Source organism: Bidens hawaiensis, unplaced genomic scaffold (assembly GCF_021521415.1).
Source record: "Bidens hawaiensis isolate Kalapana, Puna unplaced genomic scaffold, B.hawaiensis_p1.1 tig00029006_1, whole genome shotgun sequence".
Classification (NCBI taxonomy): domain Eukaryota; kingdom Viridiplantae; phylum Streptophyta; class Magnoliopsida; order Asterales; family Asteraceae; genus Bidens; species Bidens hawaiensis.
The window spans coordinates 1-5,726 of record NW_027494771.1 but is presented as its reverse complement, the minus strand read 5'-3'; positions in this window follow the sequence as shown (position 1 = coordinate 5,726).

Here is a 5,726-nt window from a genome sequence, read left to right as displayed (position 1 = left end):
CTTAATCATGACTCGGGAGGGTTTATCAACCATAACTTTCATGCTTACTCAAAATAAAATGCTCTCCTTTTTTTCCAAGTATCATATCCCCCTCTCATTATCTCCTACCCTTCCTGGTCCGGCCGATACGGCCGTACCGAATTTATAGCTTGGTACACAAAAAACTTTGAGTGTGCAAATATCCGGTATCCCTTAACTGAATATCAACTGGCCTTGTTAAAGTATCATTATTTGTGCTTCTCTCAATTCGATCCGTTGGGTTTTGTGAGGGTGACACATTTCGAGGTAGCTTGCAGAGCTTTAGGGGGGGGGGGGTGCCACTGTTTCCCTATTCCGGCGATTTTACTCTTTGAAGGTCGACGATGATTGGTTTACATTTGAATGCCGATCAAGGGAAAACCATCCTCTTTGTTGCTCTAAAATGCCAACCGGCTTCTATCATCGTGAATGGAAAGACAGCTTCTTTTTCGTATCTTCCTTTTTTTTCTCCCGAACTGACACGCCGTCGTCCTCTTTCCTCTAAAATCAACGACCCTACTCCCGGCCCGCCTACGAGCCTGGACAAATTGTACAAACTCTTTGTTGAGAACCCCACTAAAGCCACAAATTACCATGAGACCTTATATTATCTAGCTGTGTTGAGTCAAATATGGTCAGATCCGTCGACCCGTCCAGCCATGTTTGTGGGTGATCTAGGTCAGTGGCTATTTTATCTTCTTTTGTTCGACCCTTTCGGTCTTTAATATCTAACATATGTTTATTCTATTTGCATAATGAGTTTAACGGAGATTCTTCAAAAGGGAGCTTTGAAATTTGCTGAGTTTGTCACACTTCAAGTTGCTTTGGATACTAGTTCTGAATCCGCCACACCTTCTGCAACTACATCCCTGGATTCAGAGACTCCAAGCTTTCCTACAAGGGCTAATGTCAAGGGTCCTTCCAAGCGTAAGGACCCTACTTCTGAGATCTTCAATGTATGTCCGAAGAACAGGTTACATAATGTCAAGCACCCTTATCTTGGCCAGAAGACTGTTCCTGACTCCCCCTCAGTTACCTCTCGTGAGGTGGTAGATGTGGATGCTGAGTTCAGCTTTCCAACGGTGAGTGTTGCTGGCGTGGTTCCCAAAAATCACGCATCTCAAGACATGGAAGCTGATCCCCATGGGAAACAACCAGAGATTCCTCAAGACCCTTCCCAAGGTCCGTCTGTTCCTCTTGCGGGTGGATAATCTTCTTTGGGTATCTTTGTTCCCAAATGGAACTTAGCTATGGATGCTTCTATTCATTCCCCTTAGTTGGCTCATGAAATTTTGGCTGAGGTAGTTCCCTTCATGGACTATGCTCATGTTCGATCTTTGACAGCGGATGGTCTGGTTAGTGATTTGGGACGTACCTGTATCAGACTTTGGTTCTGGGTGCTGCTACGCGTCATGCGGTGACAAAGACCAACCGCCTTTTTCATGAGGGTCAGGAGGAGATGGCAGAGTTAAGGAAATATTTGGAGCGAAGCAGCAATAAGCTCTTGGAGATGAGGCGGTATGTGGTTCTTGCCGAGGGGAAGAATTTGGAAATCCTAGCTTGGAAGCGGGTTTGAAAACTTCTAAAGATCACATCTCTCAATTGATCGCCAAACTTTATGCTGCCAATGAACGACTGCCAGAACTGGATCCCCTTCGCTCATCTTTGAAGGTAGCTCAAGATAAATTGGCTGAGGCAAGTATTTCTGTTGTGTCTATCCTTTATCTTCCCCTTTCTTTTTCTTTTTTTTTTGTTGTAACATTCCTCTATTGTATCCATTTGTAGTTTAAATATTCTCCTCCACTTATTCAAATACATCAACTGGAGACTTCTCTTGCCCAATAGCGTGCTATGTATGAAGATCTTACAAAACAAACTGAGGCCCACCAGAGCCAGCAGGACAAGGTTATTGAGGAGCTAGGAAAGGAGAATGATCATCTGCATCAGGAATTGGCTAAGATAAAAAGTGAGAAAGAGTGGATAGTGACTGAACACTTGGGGTTTATTTACGAGTGGGCACGCTCATGCTAAGAGACCCTTCAGGTGCGGGATACTTTGAATTGAGCTGTTTTTACTTCTGGTTTTTAGCACAGTCTTAAGGCAGGTTATGATCATGGTATTGAGGGAACTCCCTTCCTTGAAACCCCTACTTTCTCCGACACAGCTGAGGTCGGAGTAGAAGAGGTGTTCCGCGCCTAGAATGCTTACATACCTCCCACCTTGCTCCAGCTCCCTACAACTCTTGGCGTTTCGGTGGAGGGAATAAAAGCTTTGTCCCAAGTGATGAATCCTTTATCTCCTTTGCCCTAAATAATTGACTAGTTTTTTTGTTATGTGGTACTTGCTTTGTGTTGTCTTTTGTGAACTTTATTAGCTATGTGTTTTGTACTTTTAAGACTGTAGGTATGTGGCACTTGCTAGGTTATTGCTTTCATGGACTTCGTTATGATTATGTAATCGTATTGCCCCTTCATGGCTTTGTTATGGTTTATCATGTGGTTTTGTATAGTGTGGTTGTTGCTTGTATTTGTAAACCTTAGAGGTTACTTGTGGGTTTTGATGTATTCTTGGTTAACCATTTAGCCTATCGGTGGGGCCTTCTTTGTGTCTTGTGACATAAGGGTGTATGCAAGGTCCCCTTTTGGGGCCTGCTCGTCAGCTAGGCTTTGGAAAGTATGTATACGGGTGACTTGATTCTTGATTTAGCTAGCAATGGGATAAATTTGGCAAGTTCTAAACTCGGTGTTTGATTTTCCCTTTGAGGCGTGTTCTTCCTACTCTTTGGGGAGGGCATAAAGATAATTTGAGGTTGTCTCTCGGAGAGTACTAACTGTAACATTTTGGATTTTTCTTTTTTTATTTTTTTTAGCTTTACAAGACCCGTTTTTGTACTCGGATAATTCGACAATAAAATTTTCGCATTTATTATTGTATTTCATTCCACTTAATATCTAAATTTTATTATTAATCAAGTATTATATGATAATTGGTAAATAAATTTGAGTTTATTGCATGAATGGCCCTCTAACTAAACCTTTACCCACTTGTGTACCCACCACCAAAACTGGGGACTATATTGCAAATAATAACCAAATCATGTTTTCCCTCTTTTATCTTCTCTCACCGCGTCGGCACCCCCACCCCCTCCCTTGATTCTTGATCCATAAATCAAGCTTGAAATCACGGAATCATTAATGCCTAATCGTTACTAACCAAAACGCGTATCAATCATGCTCTAATTACACTAACTGTCAGCTTTTTATTAACCAATTCGATAACAAGAACCGCGAATGATTTCAACCTAGAAACACTATATTGTACCTGTTGTCGGTAATAGCTGAAACCCTATCTTGTGAATCTCCTTCAATTCGTACCTGTTGCAGGTAATTTTTATATTGTGTTTGTTCGAAATATGTATCTTAACAAAACCCCTTTATCAATTTCAGTTGATAAAGGGGTTAACCTATTAAATTGGGTGAATGTTTGATTTAGGGTTTATAATTTGATTTGGGGTTTCGTTGGAGATTGCTTTTTAAATAATCAGAATCAGTCTTTAATCAAACATTGGGTAGCTCAGTTGGTCCATTGTGTGTTGCTAAATACCGTGAACCGGCCTTGGGTGCAGGTTCGAATACCTAGGCCCGGTTTTGATGTGTTTTATTTTTTGTCTCTCTTTCCTTATTTCTTTATCAAGGCTACTATAATAATAATAATAATAATAATAATAATAATAATAATAATAATAATAATAATAAATTATTATTATTATTATTATTATTATTATTATTATTATTATTATTATTATTATAACTAATGTCATTAGCCATTTAACGAAATGAACACCATTTTTTTATCTCGAAATAATTATTTCTTAAGATTTTTCTTATATGTGCGTGTATACTTATATATACATATGTGTATATAGAAATATCTATACTCTTTAATAAAAGACTACAAGTTTTGCCAGTTGTCATTCCTACGTTAAGCCTCATTCTTTTTAAAAAATTTATAATAGTAAAATAATAATTACCATTCTTAAAATTTATGCTTCAATTCTGTTATTTAAATATTTACTTCCAATTTTTTCTTTCAAACATGTAATATTTATAATTATCTTTTACTTTTAAATTGTTTTAAGAATATTGTACAACGATTGTATTAATAATGTATTAATAGTGTTTAACCGATTTATTGTTTTTGTATATACTGATTATTTATTAAATATTGTATTTTCAAGAACTACCCGTGTATTACACGGGCCTCAAACTAGTATACATATATTTAACCCTGTGTTTAAATTAGATGTATTTTCTCAACCCAGCCTAATATATTACTAAAAAAACTAACAATAGACTTACTCGTCTAAGCGAACAGATCATCACTAAACTTTCAAAAACAGTTTCCATTAATATTAAATTAGTATCTTGTTATAGAAGGGTAGTTACATTTAAATCGTCTATGCTTTTAATTAAACTCTTATAAAATTTATATAAAATGTGTTTAACTCCTTATCGATCGCAAATACATTATAAACCCTTAATATCGTGTCTTGTTTGTTTTTATCGTTCGAATATTTATTTTAGTTGTACCTTTAAAATTAGGATATATATATCGTCGAAGCTTCCCGAGGAACTAGCTAATTCGTTTTAATCGTTAATGTTTCACCTTATTTCAGGTGAGTAATCACATCCCATTTTTCCTATTTTTGTTTTGGAGGCATTATGCGTATTAAAAATTATCATTATTATTATAGTATTATACTCAAACCAGTTCTATTATTTGCGTGGTTGTGATATTGCTCGATTAATTATTGATTGCTATATGAATTAAGTGTTACTACTTTTATGGTTGGTTGATATCTCATCCTCATCCTCATAGTATGATTATATGCCGTCCGAGTAGACATGTCCGAATCTAGTGGCATGTTCGAAAGGATACAAGTTTACTTTTACTTGTTGGTTGCGAACTCGTCTGAGTATACATGTCAGTATTCTAGTGGCATGATCGAAAAGTCACATCTATTTGTTTATATTAATTGATGCTATTCACATACACAAGGAATTGTTTATTTCTCAATATTATTATTATATGTACAATAAACTGTGAAATACTCGTTCAACTTGTGTAGTTGGCATATTATTTTTACGCATATTATAAGTTGTTATTTTAGATGTTTTGAAGTGGAGAATTTAGATTATACTTTAGGCTAAAAATTATCAAAGTTTAAATGTTCTAGTTTCTTTTGTTTTAAATACTTTGTGTACTTTGATATGAATGAAATAAATTAGACATTGACACTTATTATTAATTTAGTGTATTTGAGATATGATACCAATATTGTCACGCCTGACATGTTTTGCTGCTAGGTTGAGGTGTGACAGTAACTATTATTAGGTCCAAGTACCTTTTTGATCAAAACATGTAATATTTTGAACTGCAACAAATATACTAAAATCCTTCTCATTTTATTAATCACCCCACATTACACTTTCGAATAACAAAAAGAACTATTAAAGCATGTTGTAACAGGTGGTTTCCCTCTCGGAGAGGTTACCATCTGGTTCCTTAGTTTTCTTAAGATGTCAGCAAAAGTCGGCATCTATTCAGTCCACGCCACATTTTTCCTTCTCTTGGGCCGGACTATGCATAATACTTCCTCAATTGCATGGAATTCCAAGTCCTTGGTACCTCATCCCTAGTGGAGTGAG